Source organism: Hyaena hyaena, unplaced genomic scaffold (assembly GCF_003009895.1).
Source record: "Hyaena hyaena isolate Hyena2069 unplaced genomic scaffold, ASM300989v1 scaffold_155, whole genome shotgun sequence".
Taxonomy (NCBI): Eukaryota; Metazoa; Chordata; class Mammalia; order Carnivora; family Hyaenidae; genus Hyaena; species Hyaena hyaena.
Genome location: NW_024080787.1, coordinates 951675 through 976687, shown reverse-complemented (window position 1 = coordinate 976687; position 25013 = coordinate 951675). Strand labels below are relative to the sequence as shown.

The following is a 25013-nucleotide window of genomic DNA, read 5'->3' as shown; positions in this document are numbered from 1 at the left end:
GAAAGACAGAAACAGAGCATGAGTAGGGGAGGGCCAGAGAGAGACGGAGCCACAGAATCCAAAGCAGGCTCCAGGCTCTGAGCTGTCAGCACAGAGCCCGACATGGGGCTCACACTCACTAGTTGTGAGATGATGACCTGAGCTGAATTCAGATGCTTAACTGACTGAGCCACTCAGGTGCCCTGAAAAATTATTTTTAAAATGTGAGATGGTTTTAGGTTCTCTGAGGACACCTTTCACTGTCACTAAGTGACTTGGTGCTGGGGTAAAACCCCCCAGTAAGGACTTAAGCATCTCAGTTCTGACCATTACACAGGTTCTCCTAACATTTTACCTCAGAATCAAAGCTTTAAACACCCCCCAAAAGCCAGTGATGGGAACAAGCTTCAAAGCAGATTTTGAATTTTGCTTCTGCTCTTCACCATGCGTGCTTGAGCAGGTCAACTCTCCAAGCTTTAACACCATCACCTATAAAATGGGGATAATGATAGACCTGTTGTAATGATAAGTGTTTCCCTGCAAAGCCCATAGTGTATACTGTCTGGCAGATAACAAGCACTCAATAATTATTAATTTTCTCCATTCTTTCCTCTTCATCCTAGACTTAATTAAGACGTATCGTGGAAGCTATGAATAAGCAATTCACAGGAAGGGAAATCTAAAAGGCCAGTACACATGGAAAAATGTTCAGTCTGGGTAGCAACAGAGGACTGAAAAATGAAACAAGACATTATTTTTTTTCCTACAAATTCACCCCTCCCCACCCCTCCAAGGAAATGAAAAAGAGAAGTCAATGTTGTCAAGTATTTTGGGAGCCAGACCCTCTCATACAAGGCTGGTAGGAATACAACTCAGAACAACCTTTTGGGGGGACAATTTGGCAATAAGACAAATATGCTGGTTTCAAATGCCTTAAATGCATGCCTGTGTTTGCACCCGGCAATTCCATCTCCAGAAATTTATCCTCGGGGAGTAATTAGGGATGTGCTCTCAAACTTAGCCACAGAAGCCACTCTATAAATAGTTGTTAAATGAAGGAGTGAGTGATGCTCATCGCTGCATTGTTTATAATAATGAAAATTCTAATAACAGGAAAAATCAAATAAATTATGGTCTGCCCATAAAATGGAATCCTCTGCAGCCATTAAATCTGATTTGGTAAACACATTTGGATAACTCTATCGTTTAAATAGGCCTGGGAAGGTATTTCTGATTTCTCGAGTGAGGAAAATTATGTTAAACGACATATCATATGGCTATAGCTTGTTTAAAAATATGTATCCATAAATAAGATGGGAAAGAAAAACTCTTGAGGGATATACAGCACAACGTGAAAAGCAGTTATTGCTGAATGGTGTGACACTGTGAATGTTTTTTATTTCCTTCTTTTTGCTTTTTTGTATATTCTGAGCATGTACTATTTGCACATATTTTTTAAAAACTTAATGTTAAAATAGAGGGACGCGTTAGGATGGGGGTGGGTGGTTGGAAACCAAGATAAGAAAGTAGGACACAAATGCGCTAGTCAGGGAACTGTGGGGCGTCTGGCTGGGTTAAAAGTACAGCATGATTTGGGCAGTCTTTCCTCTCCTCCAGTATCATTTTAAGGTTTTTTGACTGCAGATCAACACTCTGAGACCTCGGGAGGCTTGGTTTGGCTGCAACCTCCTTAGAATGTGTCATGTCTGGGAAACACATACAAAGGCTCTCTTTTGTCTTTGCTGCACATTTGCTTGAATTGGCCGGGTTTGCGGGTGACTCACTCCCAGTCACTCTGTTGGTACCAGGAAATCAGAGAGCGCGCCTTCCCTGCAGCTGTGAAGACAGCCTGGGCCCGTGTCCCAGAGGGGAGAGAGCCAGCTCTGGCCAGGAGGAAAGCCCCTAGCCCAGGCGGCCCTTGGGGATGAAGGGGATGTATTTACCTTTTTTCTCCCCAGATTTTCACTGAGTAAATTGCTGTGATGGAACATAATTGCTTTTCATTTTATTTTTAAAAATTGCTGCCAAGGCAGTCTGCTTGCCTCCTGAAGTCAGCACAAATCTGAGAACACTTACTCCAAGGGAATATTTTAAAAACTAGGGTTTGAAAAGTGATTTACCCCCAACGATCAGCAGGTCGAGGTCCAGCAAACCACGGTAACTCAGTTGTGCTTAAGACGCAGAGATTCACAGAGGTCTTCACTTCCTTTTATTCAGATCTTTGCTCAAATGCTACCTCCAGAAAGAACTTTCTGTGCCATCTAAAATAGCATCTACTTCTGTCATCTTTCCTGGATTTGTCCCTCCCTCCACACACAAACCCCACCTTACATTATTTCTTTATTCATGTGTTTACTGTCTATCTCCGCTAGCAGATGCACGCACCTCAACTATGCAAATACTGTATCTTAATCATTGCAATATCCCCTGTGCCTAGAACTGGAGCAGGCACATAGTAGGTGCCCCATAAATATTTGCCTTCATGAATGTGTGAGAAGGATGTGAGAGCCTTTTGCAAACTGAAAGATGTAGTGGAGCAGATAGATGGGGGGCAAGGTGGTTGCATTTGGGCATCTAAACCCTCTGGCTCACCACTAATGTCATGTCACAGGCGGATTGACTGTCCCTAAGCTCTTAGGTTGCTGGAACACCTGCAGCATCTATAATGGAGTTTAGCCTCCATGCTAGGAGGTTCCATTGGCCTTGGATTTCTCTTGGTGAGAACCCAAGCTGTTGGCTGCTCTGTTACATGTGCACTACCAAGCTGGCTTCTACCACCTTACTATGCTCGACTCTCTGGCATTGCAAGCTAACCTCTGCATCCCAGAAACAAAGGCAGTGACAGCAGTAACCCATAGGCTGGGAGACTTTGAGAACAGTAGACATCCCACTGAGGAGCAAATGTGTCTGCTGCCTTGAAGATTCAGCCTCCCTTAACACTTAAATTCTCCTTTCCTGCTCTGTCCATTAGTGCCTGGAACTCTGGAAGTGGGTATCCCTTACAGCAAATACCAGTCTGAATTGCTTTGTTTCCTGATTCTGAAAACACAAGGCATTCCTCCTTCCTTGGGGCGAGTCCAATCCCTGTCATTTTGGGTTCTGTTGGGAAGTTCCATATTGCTCAGCATTTTTGCAGAAGATTCGTGGCAGCCACCTGCTAGAGAATAATTTCTTTAGTGAATTATATTAATTAGCATATTCTGATAAAAGTTTTTAATGTGATTTTTTTTCTGGGGCACCTGGGTGGCTTGTCAGTTAAGCATCCAACTTTGGCTCAGGTCATGATCTCATGCTTTGTGCGTTCATGCCCCATGTTGGGCTTTGTGCTGACAGCTCAGAGCCTGGAACCTGCTTTGGGTTCTGTCTCCTTCTCTTTGCCCCTCCCCCACCCGTGCTCTCTGTCTCTCTCAAAAATAAATAAACATTAAAAAAAATAGGGGCGCCTGGGTGGCTTAGTCGGTTAAACGTCCGACTTTCGCTTAGGTCATGATCTCGCGGTTCTTGGGTTTGAGCCCCTTGTCGGGCTCTGTGCTGATTGCCATCTCAGTGCCTGGAGCCTGTTTCAGAGTCTGTGTCTCCCTCTCTCTCTGACCCTTCCCTGCTCACGCTGTCTCTCTCTCTCTCCTAGAAATAAATAAAACATTAAAAATTAAAATAAAATTTACAAAAAAAATTAATGTGGTATTTTCCGAAAGACATGGCATTGAAATTTGAAATTATGTCCCATTGGAAAACAGCTGGTGGCTTTGTTGAACTAGGTCCTTTATAGAACCACGTGTAGTTGCTTTGGTTTGGGGAATACTCTGCTCTAGGTACCCTTAGCCCTGCCCTACTTGTGTCTAAGCTCTGTTGACAGAGGTAGGCATGTTCTTGGGGAGTGGACATATGAATCGAGCCTATGGGTTTCAGTTATACCAAAAAAGAGACTATCAGCAACCACCCAAGCAAAGGCTTCACAGTAATTAGCAGAGATGCTTGCAGGCACTTGTGGACAAGTTTGGAAAGACACCTGTAACATTTGCCAGTGCTTTTTTATTCACTAGACAGATCGTCAAGAACCCTGTGAATCTTAGTCTAACATCTACAGCTGAGTGGATCTGGCCAAATGACCTTACCCTTCCCAGCAGTCAATGGGCAGCAGGATTTATTTCATAAGGCTATTGTGGGAATGGAGTGAGATACTATATGCCAAGTGCCCACTTCTTTGGCTGGCATGAGGATACTAAATTCAGGTCAGTTTACCCATAGTGTATGTCCTATGCACTTCCCTTGGGCTTCCTACTACGCTCCAAACTGTGGGCATCAGCATACAAAGGATGGGCCCTTACCCCTGACCTGTCCATAGGTGTCCTCTTTCCATGTTTGAAAAGTCATAGAATATAAGGCTATGTCCCCCTCTTGCCTTAGAGGTCCTTTACTTTCTATCCTTTCTGATCAATTCCCAACTTATTTAATCTCTCATTAGGGAGCCACTATTTCCAAACTCATCTAGTCTTTAAACATCTACTTAAAATTCAGTCTGTACCATGGCTTGCAGATAATGAGTCCTCCACATGGAGTGCCCATCATCTTATTGCAGGGTTTTGTTTGTTTTTTTCTGTCCATTTGTTTCTGGTTCTTATTGTTGATTTCAAGCTGCAGAGACTTCTGTGTCAGTCAGTTGTGTAAGGCAACACCCAGGCTTTAAGAGCGAGTGTCGTATACCTTGTTTGTTTCCTCTAGATCCCCTGGAGATCTGGGCATTCAGTTCTAACCACAGGTTGGAGGGGAAAAGTTGGGTTTGTGAAAAGACTCTAGATGAAATAAAGAAACTTCAAGACAGCTGCTCATCTTACCTTCTTATAGCCCACACTTTTCTTTTGACTTTGAGATAGATAAGATAGGGAACTGCTTGTAGGTGTTATTACTGAAAGGAGGGAGATTCTGCCAGGGTAGGCTTAAGATGGAATGCTGATGGGCACCTGGGTGGCTCAGTCGGTTGAGCGTCCGACTTTGGCTCAGGTCATGATCTCACAGTTCATGGGTTTGAGCCCCGCGTTGGGCTCTGTGCTGACAACTAGCTCAGAGCCTGGCTCCTGTCTTCGGATTCTGTATCTTCCTCTCTCTCTGACTCTCCCCTGCTCATGCTGTCTCTTTCTCTCTCTCTCGGAAATAAATAAAAAACATTTTTAAAAAAGATGGAATGCTGAAAGCTGTAACTGAGAGTAGCTGAGCTATGTGAATGACAGTTGGTGCCTAAGTTCCTGAATTGCCCATCAGCTGGGGAGTGGGGGGTGGGGAGTGGGTGAGGACATGAAGGTCCTATGGACAGAAAGGAATGGAGCATGGGGTATGCGGAGACCTTACAGACATCACACTGAGCTGGACTTGTCCCAGTCTCACCTGCTTGGCTTCCAAGCTCACACACATCTCCAGCTTCCTGACGTTGTTAGTAGACTTCCAACTATACACTATGGATTGCTAAGGCACTCTCAGTATCTTCCCCATTATATTTATAGGGTGGCTTTCCTCTCGACTCCTAAAAAGGCATAAATGAAGCTTTTATTTGAAAGGGGAAGCCTGTTTATTGTAATTAGATATTTAAAGACCCACATTAGTTGTTTTTGCTGGACCTAATACTCAGTGGTATCAAAATGAGAGCTTTCAGCCTGGTTGCCTCCTCCCCTCACCCAGCATTATTCCTTGAGGATTTCTACTTGTATTTCTTCTCAGTCCTTAAGCGTCATGACCATACTCTTGACCTAATGAAGTCCCATTAGTTTCTCTCTACAGATGAAAAAAATATATATTTGTTCCAGTTAGAAAAGGTTAAGAAACAGTCAGGCCACCCAGCAGAGTGAATGCATAGCTCACCCAGCTATGCAATTATCCAAAAATAACCCATTTCCATTTGCAAGAGTAAACTGCATTTAAATAAGAATTCTCTTCAAATAAACTTTCATTAAGTCAGACTTCTCTATAGTGTGCATGCTTAATGAATGTGTGCGTGCCCGTGTGAGGTATATAACATTTACCTCCATGCTTAGTTTTTGGAACATAAGCGAAGTTGAAGTGTAATGAGATAAGTGAACGCATTTGGCAGGGATACCATTGATTTAACAAAGGATCACTGAAATGTGCATCAAATGGGGGTTGCCAAGGTATGTGAGCTTCTGAAGAAATGGATGCTAAAATTTCATCGGACACTAGAGCTCCCCCCCCCCCATCTTACTAGAAACCCTGAATCCAACATGCTCTCCCTGTTGAGACCCCTTTAGATTACACTTAGTCCTTCCCACCTCATGACATCATTGGAAAGTGATATGTGGCTGACAGGAAGCATGGCTACAGGTGCAAAATGCAAAATACTATTTTTCTGGTGTTTTCAGCCCAAATGAAATACCGGCATGGATCCTGTTCGAAAGCTACCAGGTGGTAGCATTTATTTTGGCTGAAACTCTGCATCGTTGCCAAAATCTGCTCTTCTGTGTATTACTCTTGTGCAGATTTGAGTCTGCCTGCTGTGGAGGAAGCAGATGATTCTGGGCTAAGCCCATGTGGGTGCCATTAAATGGGAGGTCAGGCTAGCCTCTGCTGCTTCCTGCGGTGCTTTATTAGAAAATGATTTTTATTGTGTCCAAATGGAGCCAACTCCATGGGACATAGGCATGAGATGCCCAAATGAGAAGCTAGGTCACACTGACCACCTCTGTTGTTATTGTTGTTGTTGTTGTTCAACCTATTGTACTCAAGTGTTTTACATTTTCAAGGGATAAAAAGTTAGAAAAGCAAAGAAGTAGGATAGAGATAGGGTAGATGTCAGCAGAAACCCTGGTTGTAGAGCCTATAAACTACCATAAAAAGATCAGAGTCAATTAAATTGATGCAATAGGAGATAGAAGAGACGTGAGGGACTGCATTCTAAATCTGGCCTTTTCTGTTGATGTGTTATGGGTTGAACTGTGGCCCCTGAAAATCCTTATGTCAAAGTCCTCAGAATGTGACCTTATTTGGAGATAGGGTCTTTATGGAGGTTATTGGGTGAAAATCAGGTGTTTGGGTTGGGCCCTAATCCAGTATGACTGGTGTCCTTATAAGAAGGGGAAGTTCGAACTCTGACACATATAGTAGGAAGACCATGTGGGGACACAGAAGAAGACAGGCATCTATAAGCCAAGGAAAGAGGCCTGTAACAGATTTTCCCTCCCACCCCTCAGGAGGACCGAGCCCTGCTGATGCCCTGACCTCAGACTTCCAGCCTCCAGACTGGGAGAAAACACATTCCAGTTGTATAAGCCACTGTTTGTGGTACTTTATTACAGCAATTCTAGAAAACTAATGCAGAATGTAGGCAGCAGGGAGACCTTAGAAGAAAATCACATTGTGAGTTATGTGCAAGTCCTGGATATTTGTTCTCTAGCTAAGGGATCAGATTACAGAGAGTTGATGTAGAAAGAAACTGACCTATGAGAGAGCTTTACTGTGGAGGAAACAGAGGCCCTGGAAATTCCAAGAGCAAGAACAAATGAGGCTCTAGCAAGAGTTATATATGTGAGTCAGTGCTTTAGTTTTATTAAAAAAATTTTTAAAGAGGAGTTTTAGGTTTACAGAAAAATTGGGAGAAAGTTACAAAGATTTCCCGTACACTTCCTGTCTCCACAGGTGCACAGTCTCAACATTTTCCACTGTAGTGGAACATTTATTCCAATTAGTGAACCTATCTTGATAGGTCATGATTACCCTAAGTCCAGAGTTTATATTAGGATTCACTCTTGGTGTACATTCTCTGAGACTGTACAAATGTATAATGACATGTATCTATCATTAGGGCATCATCAGAGTATTTTCACTACCCTAAAAATCCTCTGTGCTCTACCTGTCCACTCCCCACCCAAACCCCCTCGCAACTGCTGATCTCTTTATTGTCTCCATACTTTTGCCTTTTCCAGAATGTGCTATAGTTGGAATCACATGGTATGTGAACTTTTCAGATTGGCTTCCTCTTCTTAGTAGTATACATTTAAGTCTCTTCCATGTCTTTTCACGGACTGGTAGCTCATTTCTTTTTAGCACTGAATAATACTTCATTGTCTGGATGTACCACAGTTTGTTTATCCACTACTGCAGGGTGTCTTGGTTGCTTCCAAGTTTTGGCAATTATGAATAAAGCTGCTACAAACATCCATGTGCAGGTTTTTGTGTGGACATAAGCTTTCAGCTCTTTTGGGTAAATACCAAGGAGCACGGTTGCTAGGTTGTATGGTAAGAGCATGTTTAGTTTTCTTAAAAAACACCAAACTGTCTTCCAAATTGGATGCACCATTTTACATTCCCAGCAACAATGAATGAGAGTTCCTAATGCTTCACGTTTAGCACTTGTTGTTGTCATTATTCCAGATTTTGGCCATTCTGATGGGTGTGTCATATAGATGTGTGTCAGCACTATAAACAAACACGTGTAATGTCTACACATGTTCAACAAATGTTCAATAGTGGACAATAAATATCAGCTCCTCTCTGGCTCTTTTCCATCTTTTTCTACAGAGAGAAATTTCCAGCTTCTCCAACATACCCCAGTAGGTGGTAGACATCAACAACTAAGCAAATGACATGTTTAATTATCCACTCACTAATCATCATCCATACACATTGATAAGAGTGCCTACTATGTATCATGGCTATAGGATGCCATTAGAGTTTCCTTTTCTATATGCCAGAGGATTTAAAATTTATTTTAAAAATAACTTCTCCTGCCCTCGATTTTACTCTAAACAAATCTCACATGAACTTGGAAATTCTAAAGTGCTTATAAAGTCTTGGTGCGTGTGGTTTGATCCCAGAGTGGTAGAATCTACACTCTGAAATCAGCTCAAGGTAACTCCTCCTTTTCTGGGGTTTTCTGTGTACCCTACAGGGGCCACAGCATTCTTCACTCCACTTCTCTTACCTGCCATAGATTCTCTCAACAAACCTCCCCTTCCCCAGCCCTCTTTCTCCCAATTAATTCTATGCCCAGCATTATACCTGGGTCTTTCTTGAAGGAGAGAAGACAGATGGAGGTTGGAGGGGCACTGAATGGGAAGGTCTGATACAAGCCAGACCAGAATTATTCAGAATTCAATTATAAGCTATAAAAACAAAGTTGCCTTAAAAAAATAAATAAAAATAAAAACAAAGTTGCATTGATTGGTCAGAGGTGAGGTTCTGAAACCAGGCCTATTATGCTTGTCCAATACCGATTAGACTATGCATTTCCCTCCCTCCCTCCCTCCGGCCGCTCTGGCCAGCCACAGGAGTTTTAGTGTAGCCTCAGGGCTCTGGAAAATAAAGGGATAAAACCAAGGGTCTGCTAGTCTGCATTCTTAGAGCTTGATGAAATATTGCAGACACATTATGCCATCACGTCCAGAAATTTGAGGGTTTTAAAAAAGAGAATAAGAGGGGGCGCCTGGGTGGCTTAGTCGGTTAAGCATCCGACTTTCGCTTAGGTCATGATCTCGCAGTTCGTGGGTTCGAGCCCCGCGTCGGGCTCTGTGCTGACTGCCAGCTCAGAGCCTGGAGCCTGTTTCAGAGTCTGTGACTCCCTCTCTCTCTGACCCTCCCCTGCTCACGCTGTCTCTCTCTCTCTCCTAGAAATAAATAAAACATTAAAAAAAAAATTTAAAAAAGAGAATAAGAATGTGTCAATGTCCAGATGAAAGAAAAATAATTCCTAATGGTGGAAACATAGGCATCCATGGGAGAAAGATTAGGAAGTGAGGGCCAGACAATTTTTCTTCCATTTTGTAGGTGCTGTTTTTTGACCTTGAGATGCCCCTCTTGTCTAGGTGGCTGTTTTTGCCTCCCCAGGATGAGCTCTCCATCACCTGGCCCAGCCTTCAGGGCACAGAGCTCTTCAAAAGCCCAATGAATCTTAATAAAAAATGGAAATGGCTTTTCCCCTTCATTTTAATTAACATTATGTCTACATTTCTGGGATAATGGATAATTAAGTGAGTTCCCTTGGCATTACAATGTTCTTGGAAATAATTTATGGTTTCGTTTCACTATGTGAAGGCTGTTTGGGTTGGTGCTGAAGTTCCATCATAAATATTTCTGAGGAGTATTTGCACGTCAGTGATTTGTATTCACATGGCCGTGATACTGCATTCTGGGGAAGTGTCTTATGTAATATTTTCTTACAGGCAATGCTTCTATTCTTTGCTTGCTTTCCAGGCACAGAGTTGTTTTCAGAATATTGCACTCAAACAGGCCTTAGACAGACTCTCAGTGGACCTTTTCAAATTGATCTGGGCTTAAGAGTAATAAAGGTTGATATTTATTGAATGCCCACTCGTATGTGGCAGTGACTGTGCTAAAACATTTTGCATGCATTGTCTACATTCAGTCTTCATAATGAACCACTGGGCTAAGTGCTATTATTGGCATCCCCAGTTTACTCCCAGCTAAAAAGAGGCAGGGCTGGGATTTGAACACACACAGTCTGCTTACATCACCCCTGGTGTCCAGTGAACTCTTTATGCCACATGTATGGAAATATTTGCAGGTATGGAGATGCTTTAGCCTTCTGCCTCCAGAGTGACATTCTCTAGGAGACTTTATGATGAAGAAAATATTTTATATCAGAACTGTCCAATACACCGGCCACTAGCTACAAATGGCTATTGAGCCCAAAAATAAGGCTAGTATGACTGGAACTGAATTTCAAATTTAGTAATTGATTGACCTTAACTTCAAATAGCTCCATATGGTGGCTCTTGGCCGCCATATTTGGACAGTGCAGCTTTAGAGCAAATTGTTCTTGTGCAATAATATTCTAACCCCCACCTATTGCTGCTGTAACAAATTATCCAAACTGCAACGGTTAAAAAAAGATCCCACAAATAAATTACTTCACAGGTTACAAAAGTCACAAAGGTCAAAAGGCCTAAAATGAAGGTGTGGGTGGGGCTGTGTTCCTTCTGGAGGCTCTAAGGAGCATATGTTTCCTTGCTTTGTCTAGCTTCTAGAGTGCACTTGGATTCCTTGGCTGGTGGCCCCTTTCTCTGTTTTCAAAGTCAACAGCAGAGCAACTTCAAATCTCTTTCTGACTCTGAGTTTCCTGTCTTCTTATAAGGACTGTTGTAATTATGATCCATGATAATCTCTCCATCCATGATCATCTTTAGATCCTTAACTGAGTCACATCTGTGAAGTCCCCCCTTTTAAAAATGTTTATTTTTGAGAGAGTATGAGTGTATGTTATTGTGCTAGTGGGGGAGGCTCAGAGAGAGAAGGGGACAGAGGATCTGAAGCAAGCTCTGTGCTGACAGCAGAGAGCCAGATGCAGGGCTTGAACTCAGTATAAGATCATGACCTGATTCATAATCATAGGCTCAACTGACTGAGCAATCCAGTGGGACATTAACTGACTGAGCCACCCTGGAATCCCAAAGTCCCTTTTTTGTATAAGGAGACATATTGACAAGTTCTGGGGATTGGGACCAGGACATTTTTGAGAGGAGCATTATTTAGCCTCCTCTATCACCCAGGTATTCTTGTGGGGATGTCATTTGGAGGGTAAGGGCCCACGCTCTGAATTTGCACTGACCTGGGTGGAGAGCCCCACTTTGTCACCTACCCGCTGTGTAACTTGGCTTTGAGAAGTTTACTTTTTTTTCCAGAGTCTCCTTGAACTCCTGTTTCAAAGGGGAATAATGCTAGTGCCAACCTGATGAGTTATAAAAATGAATTGAGATGGTGGTAAGTGTTTAGCACAGAGGGGAACACTAATAAACCCTCAAAATGGTTTAATGATACTTCTTTTACTTAGTTTTTGTTACTGTTTGTTACAATGGTACACTCTTTTCTACTTTTCTCCTTTAAAAAATTCCCCTGGGGTCAAAGAAATACAGAGATGATGAGAGTCATGCTTATAAGTAGTCAGTCGTTCACTCAAATTGCTTTTTAAAAGACTTTCTTTTATTTCACTTAATCTTAGAACCACCATTTGAAGTAGAAATGGTAGCATTCTCATTCTGCAGAGAAAACAAAGGCTTATAATTCTAGAGCTCCTGGACAGCAGAACTAGGACCCGAGCACTTACCTACTGGTCCCGATTCCAATAAGATGCTCATTCCACCTTTTCATACCTGCCCTTTTTTCTTTGTTGAAGTAATGGAGGAAGAGGGTGTGTATATTTATACAAGACATGGGAAGATAAATCAAGAAAGGTGGGGAGGAATGGCAATAATGCATTGATTGTGAGTTGCTGATCCAAAGTCACCCATGTAGTCTAAGATCTGAATTACTTTTTAATGTTTCTTTATTTATTTTGAGAGACAGAGAGGGAGGAAGAGAGTGTGTGCATGAGTGAGGGAGGGTAGAGAGAGAATCCCAAGCAGGCACATGCTCAGCACTGAGCCCAGTGAGGGGCTTGATCTCACAACGTGTGAGATCATGACCTGAGCAGAAATAAAAAATTCAGACACTTAACCCACTAAACCATCCAGGTGCCCTAAGACCTGAAACTTTATGCATTTTGGGGGACATCTTTGAGCCTCACAGGACCCTAAAGATCTAACTCAGAATTCCCCTCTTCTTACCAGACATGTCCCTCCACCCAGCAGGAGAGGCTCTCCACCTGGTTAGTTCCCTTGTCAGCTGGATCATCTGTACTCCAACTGGTCCTCAACCTAATGGGTGTCATCTCCCTGCCAGCCTGTGGAATTATTCCGACAAACTAGGCACATCATCCTGTGCGAGCAAGGGCCATCTCACACTCTTGTCACTACAGGGCTTATGTTCTGCAGCCCCTGGATGGTTGCCTCTGCTGTGAGTGCAACCTTCACATGGTTGCACTTAGCTTTCTGGGGCTGTGAGTATATGTGACCGCCAAGCGTTGTTGGTCTCATCTGTCCCCTGTGGGGTGCCGTGTGTTAGGCCTTTTCATACTATTTTTAAAATTTTTAATGTTTATTTGTATTTGAGAGACAGAGAGAGATAGCACAAGAGGCAGAGGGGCAGAGAGAGGGAGACACAGAATCTGGTGCAGGCTCCAGGCTCCAAGAGGTCAGCACAGAGCCCAATGAGGGGCTCAAACCCATGAATCCTGAGATCATGACCTGAGGCAAAGTCAAATGCTCAACCGACTGAGCCACCCAGGCACCCTTTTTTGTACTATTTAGGTCAGAGGAGCCCGCCTTTACCAACGGGGTGAATAAGAGGTGATCAGAACAATTCTCCTGAGTGTGAGTTGTAACTGTCCACTCAGTCACTTAAAACTCAAGCCCTCCCAGTGCCTCAGTTTTTCCATCTCAAAAATAGAGCTATTATTTATATCTATCTCATAGGATTCATATGGAAGTTAAACACGATACAAGTTTCAACATCAGGCATATGAGGCACTTAACAGTTTTTTTCATTCTTTCTTTCTTTAATCATTGCCTTATTTAACAAAGATATATTAAATAATCACTGGTTTGTCGAGATGAAAAACTCTTACCAGAAAAACCTAGGCTCTCAATTTTGAGTTTAGCTGATCATGCTATCAGTCACTATCAAGACGTGAACTTAAGATATTTTTTTTTAATTTTGTTTATTCTTAGGGGGAGAGAGAGAATATGAGCAGGGTAGGGGCAGCAAGAGTGAGACACAGAATCTGAAGCAGCCTTCAGGCCTTGATCTGTCAGCACAGAGCCCGACGTGGGGCCCAGCATCACAAACCGTGAGATCATGACCTGAGCTGAAGTCAGATGCTTAACTGACTGAGCCACTCAGACGCCCCTGAAGTAAAAATATTTTAATAAGTTCAGGGTGAATTTGAAAATAAGTCGCATGCCTACTTTTCAAGAAATGACAGTACTTTGGCTTTTTCTCCTCTCCCTCACCCCTTGCACAGACCTCTCTGGGCCTAGTCCCTCTGATAGTATCTGCCTCTAAACTGCTCAGTTTATCTTGAATTTAAATTGCAAGAAGTTAAGACATACACAGTTGTTAAACTTCCAAACATGAGTGTTCCTCACCCCTTCATTTCCAACCCAGCACAAAAGCATTTTCATTAGATGATCGCCCAAGCTGTTGCTGGTGTTATACAGTTCCATTTGGCACGTAAAAATGTATTTCTTTCTGACTGCATTATATTACCCTACTTATTGAACCATTTATCACATAGTGTGGGGCCCAAGTTCTGTTTTATTGAAACTACAGGATCAAATATCCATGTATCCACATATTCCTACAGCTCTGCAGGGACTTTTCTGGAGAGAGTTGCTTCATATGAATGCTGACAAATTGAGCAGTCTTCCTTCTCTGTTTCCCTGGGTTAAGGGTGGATTCCATTGAAAATACATCCATCTTATAAAAGGAATGCCTACCCCCCCCCAACTGAATGGCTGAATGGGATGATGGGATTGCATCGCCCCAGCGTTTAGCATTGAATGCAGAATAATCGTCATTTTGAGTCCCGGTACCAGAAACTACCAGGCCTGAGTTCAAATGCCAGCTTTTCTGCTTCCCTACCCTGTGATCTTAGGTCAGTTTTCTAACTTGCCTGGTCTTTAGTCTTCTCCTTTGCAAAGTAAATGGAAATGAGAATAGTACCAAACTCAGATGCTGTTAAAGTGAATCAGTGAGTAAAGATGTATATATGTTTGGAAGAGCACTGGGTATCTTACAAATAAGTTAGCTAGCATTTTAATTTTCTTTGTGGTTTGCTATCATCTTCTGATTTCTTCTTGGTAAAGAAAAAGATAGAGAGGATGAAATGAATTCTGTTCATTTATGTGTTCATTCAACATTTATTACATGCCTGTTATGTATCATGTATGTTACTAGACATTGGAATGCAAAGAGATGAAAATGAATAAGACATAGCTCAGCCCTCAATGTGCTGAGTTTACTACAAAGACAGACATGTAAGCATTCACAAGCAAAACAGGCTGAATCCTGTCCTACTTCCCATCCCTTTCTGTGGTCTGATATGCTCTTGAAAGGCTGCAGTATTTCTGGGATTCTGCTGTTAAATTGCTTGAGTACAATTTTAACAGGCATCTCCTGAGAAAGACCTCCAAACTCAAAGGCAACATACCCAATTTAAGTTAAGTTTACCCCCTTACCTGTGAGCAAATCACTCCTTCTCTTTTTCTTTAAAACGGAGAGTTACGCTATCCATGCAGTCTATCACACACAGCTGCATCTATTGCATCCAGAAAGTGTTTTGCAAACTCTGAAGTGCTGATTCTGATGGGAAAAGCAGAACACCCTCTCTCAGTCCCACTTGGGAGAGGTGGAGAATGTGTGATTAAACAAGTTAGAACGCTGGTGGGTATTTCTGTCTCCTTCTGTTAAACTTGGGTTTGGCAACTTTTAAAACACTTCTTCTTGATTCTAAAACTAGGTCCTAAGGGAACCTGTAAGAAAAGCTGTCAAACAGTAACTGCAAAGTTAGATAAAGTTAAGGAAGCTAAGAGGTGGGTGCTTTTCTGATGCTTCTTGCCTAAAGATAGAAAAAAAAAGTGGGGGGGAGAACAGTGCATCTAAGTGGGGGAAATGAAATTTTGCAAAGTTTTAATTTGTGTGGAAGCATGAGTCTTGACTGTAGCTTCCTCTTCTAGGTTCTGAACCTGCTTGGAAAGTGAGTTTCTCAGTGGGGTCACTATTACTAGAGCTGGTCAGGGCAGGGTGCTTCTTCATTAGACAGTAAAGTAAGTGTACTCAGTAAATACAGTAGTAACGTCCCATCAGTCACTGTAACAACCTCAAACACTCCTATATATTTCCATACATTCTCTAGGGATGGAATTGGCAAGCTTTTTCTGTAAGATCCACATAGCAAAAACTTTGGGCTTTATCTGTTACATGGTCTTTTTGCAACACCTCAATTCTGCATTGTATTGTGAAAGCAACCATAGACATATCAGCAAATGGATGTGGCTTGTGTTCCAATTAAATTTTGTTTATTAAAAAAAAAACTGGGGGCACCTGGGTGGCTCAGTCAGTTGGGCGTCTGACTTGGCTCAGGTCATAATCTCACAGTTTGTGGGTTTGAGCCCTGTTTCAGGCTCTGTGCTGACAGCTAGCTCAGAGCCTGGATCCTGTCTTCGGATTCTGTGTCTCCCCCTCTCTCTGACTCTCCTCTGCTCATTCTGTCTCTACCTCTCTCAAAAATAAATACAACATTAAAAAAAAAACTGGTGGCAGGCTGGAATTGGCCTGGTGGAGGACCCCCGTTTTAGGGAATTGTGCTACCCCATTGAAATTACCTTTTGTATAAGGAGAACACTGGGTAGAGAAATGGGCTGTTGCTTTGGATGGCATTGATAGATTAGAGAGAAGAAGGAAATGACAAAATGGAAGTCTTTGTTTTGACTGTCCCTGTGCATTGGCTTGTATGGCTATGGAGGCTGAGAAGTCCCACCATGTCATATCTGCAAGCTGGACATCCAGGCAAGCTGGTAGTTAATTCAGTCCAAATCTGAAGGTCTGAGAATCATGGGAGTCAGTGGTATAAATCGCAATCCTAGGGCAGAAGATGAGATGAGATGTCCCAGCTCAGGGAGGTAGAAGAGAGACGGCAAATCCTTCCATCCTCTGACTTTTGTTCTCTTCAGGCCCCCAAAGGATTGGATGATGCCCACCACCTTCACGGAGGGCCATATTCTGAATCTACTGATTTAAATGTGTAATCTTATCTGGAACATCCTCATAGACACGCCCAGAAATAATGTTTAACCAAATATCTGGACATCCCCTGATCCAGTCAAGTTGATACATAAAATTAGCTGTAATACTCCCTGTACTATTTTAAAAACTGAGGCACTGTTTATATACAGTAAACATTACAGCTTACATAGAGTGAAATCTCAAAATACAGTTCAGTGGGTTTTGACAAAAAGATACCTGGGTGACCATCATCTAAACCTATCTGTAGGACATTTTCCTCCCCCACCAAGAAAGTATCTCATGCCCCCAGACAATCTAGGGTGCCCAGACCTAAGGCAACCACTGTTGTGATTTCTTTGTCTATAGATTAGTTGTGCCTGTTTTTCTACTTCATAAATTGGCATTATATATAACTCAAACATGTTTTTTGTGTCTTGTTTTAACTTTTTCATTAGATAAAAGATAGGTATCACCAATAGTAATGGAAAATTGATTATAAAAATCACCCTAATCCCATCACCTGAAGAGCACATCTGTGTACATCATGCTAAATTATCCTCCAGATCTGACCCATGTGTGCACATCTTTTAATATAATTATTTTCAGCCTTTACACACCATTTCCCCTGATTTTTTATTTAATGATACACTAGACACATTTTCCTTGTTTCCATGGAATTACCTTAATGATTGTTTAGTGGCTGTCTAAGATTCAAGCCTGCTGATGTGTTCAATGTGTGGTTTCTTACCGAAACCTCCCCATGATGGAGAGAGGTAGTATAACTAGGCACTAAGGAGGCTGACCCTCTAGTCCATATCCTGGCTCTGTGCCTTGGTTGCTCATCTGTGAGGTAGGAGTCAACACAGGAGTTACTTTATAGGGTTGTTGTAAGGATGAAATGAGTTTCTCTGTGTCAAACACTCAGAACAATGCTTGGCATATAATAAGCACTATCATTATTGGACATGTACATTGTTGTCCAGTTTTTATAGATTGCGTTGTCACACATACTTTACATCCTATGGCTTTTACCTTTTACTAAAATTCTTCCTAAGAGAAATCCCCAGGAGGAAAAAGAGATGGGATATCCAATGGCCCTTGCTATTCCCTGTCCACCTTTCTATGTTCTCTTCTCAATGAATGCACCCCCTACCCCAACTCCTCCTATGTGATAATCCTCTCCTATACTTCTCACATCCTGTAAACTACCAGGTTCTCCCAGTAATGTCTCCAATTTCTTGAATAAATCTGTCTTGAATAAATTCTTACTGCTACTACCTTGGCTCAGGCTAACATGATCTCTCTTCTGAGTTACTGAAACCACATCCTACTTCCATTCCCCACACTCATGCCTATCTCCTCCTGTCGCTTCTCCATTGGGTGAAGACCACTCTTCCCATTGGGCTTGTCTGGTCATAACATCTCACTGTAAAGGTCCTACCACCCTTAGGAGTCCCCAAAGTCCTTGAAAAAGTTTTCGGAACCCTTGTTGACTTGGAATCACTTATGTTACTCAATCTTCATACCACATATGACCCATCCCCTTCCTATATTCTTCTCTTTGTCTCAAATGAAGCATGTTTTTCTCGTTTTCATGGGCTTCCCTTCCTCCTCCTCCTAGGCAAACTGCTGATCAACCTTGAGATCTCAGTTTGGCTCTTAGCTCTGGGGGAAACCCATCCTGGACCTCCCATGTCCATGTTGGGGGCCCCTTCTAGCTGTCTTTGATGCATTCTTTCTTCTCTTACTCACACAAGTTTTGTGACTACTTGATCATTGTGTGTTTCTACATCAAGATGGGATCCTGTATTTTTACCCTCTTAAATCCCTCATACCTAGTCCAGTGCCTAGGACACAGTAGGCCCTCGGTACATGTTTGTTAAATTAGTAAATGAAGGATTTATTGATTTCCGGAGAGCTTTACCAGTCTGCCACCAATGTAGTACCTATGGCATTTCCCATGCAGGCTTGACAGCATTGGGTGTTGTTGCTTTAGGAATATTTTCATTAATTGAGTTAGTCCAAAATGATACCTACAGATTATTTCTAATTTGCATTTGTTCATCTTTTAATTTAAAAAATGAATGTTTTTTCAAAGACAGGGACCAAAAGTTAAGGGAGGAGAAGTCTGAGAATAGGCTTCAGATTAACCCTACCTACTCCACTCACTTGCTCATTCATTCGTTCAACAAACCTACAGAGTTGCAGGTTGTGTGCTAGCTTCTCAGGATTCAGGTTGCCAATGAGATGACCTCCTTCCCATAGGGAAGTCACAATCAAGAAAGAAACTCAGATATGCAAATAAGTGATAGAAAGAGAAAGTAACGGGGACCATAATGAAGAGATAGTCAATATGTTTTTCAGACTTGAGAAGATTCTGGCATACCTGTAAGTTGAGAGCAAAACTTGACTCCAGAGGTTCTGTTATTTACCCATGAGGATAACAGGGCTCCATGGATGATCCCTCCATTTTCTTCATAGTCTCCCCATCTGTCTTGCCCTGGGATGAAATTCAGTCTTATCATGTCCATTGCCCAATTCCCAAACCTGGACATTATCTTTAATGATGCTTTCTCTCTTGCCTGGCTGGACATACTCACTGAAGCCCATTTCACGTTTGACTAGCTTCATATCAGTCTATTAATGAGATGACAGTGTGAAATTGGTGTTTGGCCTCATCTGGGAATGGTGGGAGAGAAGGAATGGAAAGGGGTCAGAAAGGTAGGATGAAACAAGAGGAGTTAATGATAGTTCTCTTAGTAAAGAAGACCTTGTAGTGACTGTACAAGGCCTTTCAGTGGGAGAAAAGGGAGCAAGTACACATAATAATGACACAACTGTCTTGGATTCTGTTCCTTGGGGACCTGGTTCTAATGAATATCAGAGGTGTTCTCCAACACACAGAGAAGCTTCTCAGCAAGAAGTTATCTGTGAGTTTATGCCCTAGGAGATGCAGTGTAACCCTCTCTATAAATCAGGCAGCGGAACACTTAGGTTTTGGAATTTGGGGTGGGCTCACCATGACCATGCTTATCCATGACAGGACAGCAGTGTATAAACCTGTCTCATATCCTCAAAGGCTTTATGATTTAGGTGGGAAGACAGGATACACAACAAAGAAAAAATAAAATTATAAATAATTATATGTGACTACTGAAGCAGAGGAAGATACTTAAGAACTTTGTGGATGAGGTGGCAGAGAGTGGGATCCTGGAGAGTGTGGTTTGGCAAAACGGAGGGGATGGAAAGGGCAGCACAGGAGACCATTACACCATTAGCACAAGGATGCAGGTAGAGTGAGCCTGTGATATTCAAGGTTCAGTGAAGATAACTTCCTGAGAAGATCTAATGGAATGTACACACTGGTAAGAGCTGTTAAGCAACATTGGGAAGGGACTCTATGCCAGGATTGTAGTGTTCAAACTCAGTGAGGACTTAGATGTTCTGTGGTAGGACATTGGCTTCATTGAAAGAATTGGGAAGGAACTGCAGGAGTCAGCAATGGACTCAACCCCAAGATGCCTTGACTCTAAGCATCGGAAGAGGACATTGTCTCTATCCCTGCCAGGAGGATAGGAAGAGGAGACACATGGCCTCAGTCTGCAGTGTGAAACAATCTTGGGAAGATTGTTTGTGAACCCCTATTCCTCACTGTCAATTTGACTACTCAAAATATGATACTTAGTTTGACCGCACTCTGGAACTGCAACTCAGGTCTCTGGTGTTGGCCAGAAACTCACTGTTTGCTCCAGACAGGGAAAAGAATCGACAAGTCTGTCAGCTTTTCTGTTTACAACCTGGATTTTAATTTTATTAAATATTGTCATTATTAGAGTCACTTTGTGCAACAAAAGCATTTTTTTGGAGAGCAATGGTTTTCCTCTGCAAGAGCAAACATAAACCCTATTTATCAAACTGCCAACTTCATTAGCGAGTGTGAGACACACACATGTGTGCATGCACAAACACAAACCAAGCATTGTGAGACCTATCTTGTCAGTGAGAGCCAAATGCCTTTTGCTCCACCCCTTCCCAGATTATAAGAACAATTAAAAAGATAAAAATACAAGAGGCCCCAGAAGCAATTTGGACCTTTGATTATCCCCCATCCCATTCCACCACCATGTGCAGGGCTTTCCTGTGCTCCAGGGAAATAGAACCTCATTCAAGACATCTAAGTGTGCCTGCAACACATGACAGAGGGCTGACAGCTAACCTGCTCTGCTTCCAGCTGATGCTCATGTGACAGACTAGTAGTCCATGCTAGCCAAAAGTTTCAGAGTCCTAGAGTCCTTGTGCACAAAGCCTTCTCGCTCTCCCTCACTCTCCCTCACTCTCACGCAGCAAGAGCTAGGAAGGCATATCTGTGTAAGGAGGACTCTTCAGAATCTCTAATTAAATACATGGCAGCTGGTGAATTAAAGCATTTGTCTTAGCTCTACCATCCTATAATACCTTATAATCCTGAGAGTCCAAAGTATGAGTTAATTATAATTTTTAAGAACCCAGGGAGACAGAAGTATAGAGAAGGGAGGGATGGAAAAGGAGAAGCTATAGATGGTGACAATAGATGATTGTGAAGAAGGGACAGAGCCATCATTGTTTTTATTTAGAAGCCACTTTAGAACATTTACAGGCCCGCTTATTTGCCCATCTTTATGTGAGTGATTATATATGTATGCAACAACTGTGCATATATTCTGGGTCAAGTCTCGAGCACTTACTGTTGGGGACTGAACAGAATCAGTTGATCAGCACTATGGCATCATCATCAGTAGTGGCAGTATTAGCAATAGTATGTTACAGCTACTAAGAGCCTATTATGTACTCCCTATAGGCTAAGCATTTTCCCCTACCATATCTTAAGATGCATGACTATGCCGTGTATGGTTATTTTCATTCTTTCACCAATGAGAAGATGGAAGATCAGAAAGTTTAAATTAGAGTCTCTCACAGCTCACAGGTGTTGGAGCCAGTAGTCAGATCTAGGCTGATCTGATCCCAAAACCCCTTCTCCTAACCACCAGGCCAGCCTTCCTAAATTTACTATACACCCAGCCCTTTGCTAGGTGCCAAGATTGTAGAATTTAATAATAATAGTTACCCTTAAGGAAAGGAGCCTGCCATTGAAACTAGCTAAGGTTTGCTGCTTTAATAGATAAACCTCTGCATCTGAGGGGTTTAGTTTGGGGAAAGTTTATTTCTCTCTCATGTGATGTGTGACCAGGCACATGGGATGAGTACGCTGTTACTTGTAGTTATTTAGAAGTCAGTCTTCTATCACTCTCTGGTTGTTCATCTTCACCATCAGGCTTCCAAGGAGGGCAAGAGTGTCATACACAGTTTTTATCAGCTAGGTTGGGGAGTGACCAGCAGTCCTTCCCCATCATGCTCCGTCCACCCTAACTCAGTCACACGGCCATGTCTATCTGTAAGGGAGCTGGAAAATGGGGCCTAGTGTGTCCCCAGGAAGGAGGGAAGAATGAAGTATATTTGGGAAAGGCTTGTAAGAAAGAGAAATCCCTGCACTTAAAAAAAAGTTTATATTTGAGAGAGAGAGAAAGAGTGAGTATAGGAGGGGCAGAGAGAGAGAGAGGGAGAGAGAATCATAAGCAGGGTCCATGCTCAACACAGAGAGTGATGTGGAGCTCGAACCCACTAACCATGAGATCTTGACCTGAAGCTGAAATCAAGAGTCAGACTCTTAACCTACTGAGCCACCCACCCAGGTGCCTCCCCCCAACCGCGTACTTTTTTCAATGTCAAAGGTACAGAGAAAGATGGGACAGTACAAACAGCTTTTTTTATTATCTCCTTTTCCTCCGGAAGTAGCAAGCTCAGTATTTAAAAAGATGATGAAAAGAAAATTAAATGACCCATAATTCCCATAAGTGCAATACATATGCAGTGAAAAGAACAATGCCCCTGGTGGTGTTAGGGATTTGGGTTCACATCTTGGCCCTAACAGGGGAAAACATTTCTTACCCTCCCTATGGCTTGGCTCCCTCCTTGGTAAAATAGAGACAAATGCACCTGCCACATGGGTGCTGCATGAAAATGAGAGGCAGGAAGACCAGTGGAATGCCTGGCAAATGGCATATCCCAGAATCATCAGCACTATATCTTGCAGCAGCAAGAGGCCCTTCCAAAGTACTCTCAGCACCCTGTGCTACTTTTGCGGAAGTATATGCTGGATCGTCTTTATATTTCTTAGATACTGAATTGCCTAGATCATCAGGTAGTACATGCTTAAATGCTCACCAAACTATATAGCCAACTACTTTTTTATATTCTCTATTGCCTTAAAAAATATGTGGCTTGGCCCCATTTAAAAAAGTGATCAGAATATTCATAATTATATTATTTGAACAGACATGATTTGTTAAATCATGGCTTACCAGGAGGCACTGTTGTAAGACCCTTACATGAATATCTCTTCTTTCCTCACAAAAAAACCTGCAGTCAGGGTCCTATAGTTATACCCACTTGGATATCAGCCAAGAACATTGAGTTTTGGGGTGTTCACTGCTCTACTGCCAGCACCTACGACTGCACTTGACATGCAGCAAGCACTCAAAAGTATGTGGGATGAATGGCTAGCTCTCCCATTTCCAGGAACAATGTGGCTTGTAGAACTTAGGTGACTTGCCCAAAGATTCATAGCAGTGAATACTAGAGCTACATCCAAATCCAGGTATTTCTGGCCCCAGATTTCATTCTGCAGAGTAGAAAATGTTAGTCACATCAGGTATTGGACCTTATGTATTCAAAAGGAAGTGATCTCACAATGCCATGACATATTTGATTGATCTAAATACCTTTGCTTGATTTCTACTTATAGGGATTTTGTTCTCTAAAAATGGAGAGGAAAGGAAAATGATGATTGTCGCTGTGGCCCAAACGGTAACTTTGAATATAACCAGCAAGTCGACTGAGGTCACCATCTGGATTTTGTGAGATTGTCTCTGGGGCTCAGAGGTTCTAAGGATGCTTGGGACTTTCAGGATGACCTTGGCACAGCTCTGCCCTCCTGGAGCCTGTTTTCCTCCTGTGTAAAGCAAGCAACGTGGAAAGGATGATTTCTGAACCCTTATAGCTGGTTATCTTGGACAAGTAATTTAAAATCTTGGAATCCCAGTCTCAGGGCCTGTGAAATAGACCATGGGGCAAGACTGTTGTTGAAAAAAATGATGTTGTGTATACTCCTGGCACAGAGTGGCTTTTCCATAAATGGGCAGCACTGTTACTATTCCTGTTCTAACCATCTGTAGTCCTTTCCTAAGTTCTTTTGAATATATTGGAGAGATAGCACCACAACTATATATACTTCATGCTTTCTAAACTTCAGGCTGTCCAGGTGTCCTAATAGTCACATTTCCCCCATGGGCCCCCTCTCTTTTGGGTTGACCTCAGTTTTCTCTAACTTTGCAGCTTAGCCTCTGGAAAGTGCTAAGAGAGGCAGGATCCCAGCCTCAGTATGGCCCTGGTGTGCTGAATATTCCTGCTGGCTCCTCCCTGCTGGCCCTAGGGCACTCTCCTATTTTCACTTCTCACCGACTGGCTTCTGAAAGAAAGTTAGCTTAACCATGTTTGTTTCTGTCTTTTCTTGTTTTGTCAACATGCCATTGAGAAGGAAATGCAAACCTGAGCCTTGATTAGACATCTCCCTTGGTGCGGATTTATCCTGATTTTCAATGCAGCACATTGGTGTAGGTGCTGTGGCCCAGGCTTCCTGCCACTGGAAGTTGCTGGAACCAGTATGGCACTGGCCAGGGTTCTGAAAGGAACACACAGGTACAAGTGGTGTTGCCTTTCTGGAAAGGCCTTTCCCCTCCCCCTCCACCCCAGTCTCTCCCACTACTTAGCTACTCAAGAGCAGCACTCCAAGCTGAAATGCAACTAGGAACTTGGGGAAAATGCCAAGGATGCCATGGAATCCTACTCACCAGGGGAGTTCTGGGCTTGGAGGGAACCTGGATCTGTGTGTGTGCACATTCATGCAGACACACACACCTCCTGGAAGACAGGAATCAGCATTCCAGCTCTGGCTGATCCTCACACCAAGCTGTGTGACACTAGTGAGCCATTTAACCTCTCTGAGATTTATTACCTCATATATGGGTAAAAAAAAAAAACCTATGGGGTCTTGTCCAAATTTATTCTCTGAACTGCACTTGTTCCTCATATATAATATGATCATTTGTAGTTAAGGGAGTAAACATTTGAAATATCAATCTTGGCATCCCCTTCTATATGTGGTCTTGAGCATATGATTTAACCCCTTTGGGGTTTGGTTTCTTTGTCTATAAAATAAGAGTGGTAACATTGTCTGTCTTGTGGAGCATTACATGAAAATGTACAGAAAACACTTAAGAAATTGTCCTTCTTCCCCTTCCTTTTTCTTTCTCCTCATT

General features: G+C 42.5%; 1 long non-coding RNA gene across 1 annotated transcript in view; it reads left to right on the top strand.

Annotated features, from left to right (window-relative positions):
- LOC120236444 overlaps positions 1-23803 on the top strand; it is a 28619-nt gene extending 4816 nt beyond the window's left edge. Inside the window, exons 2-3 of the long non-coding RNA XR_005529677.1 lie at positions 11622-11700; positions 23441-23803. This is a non-coding gene — a long non-coding RNA (uncharacterized LOC120236444). The remainder of the gene's footprint in view (positions 1-11621; positions 11701-23440) is intronic.
- Positions 23804-25013: the final 1210 nt, after the last annotated feature.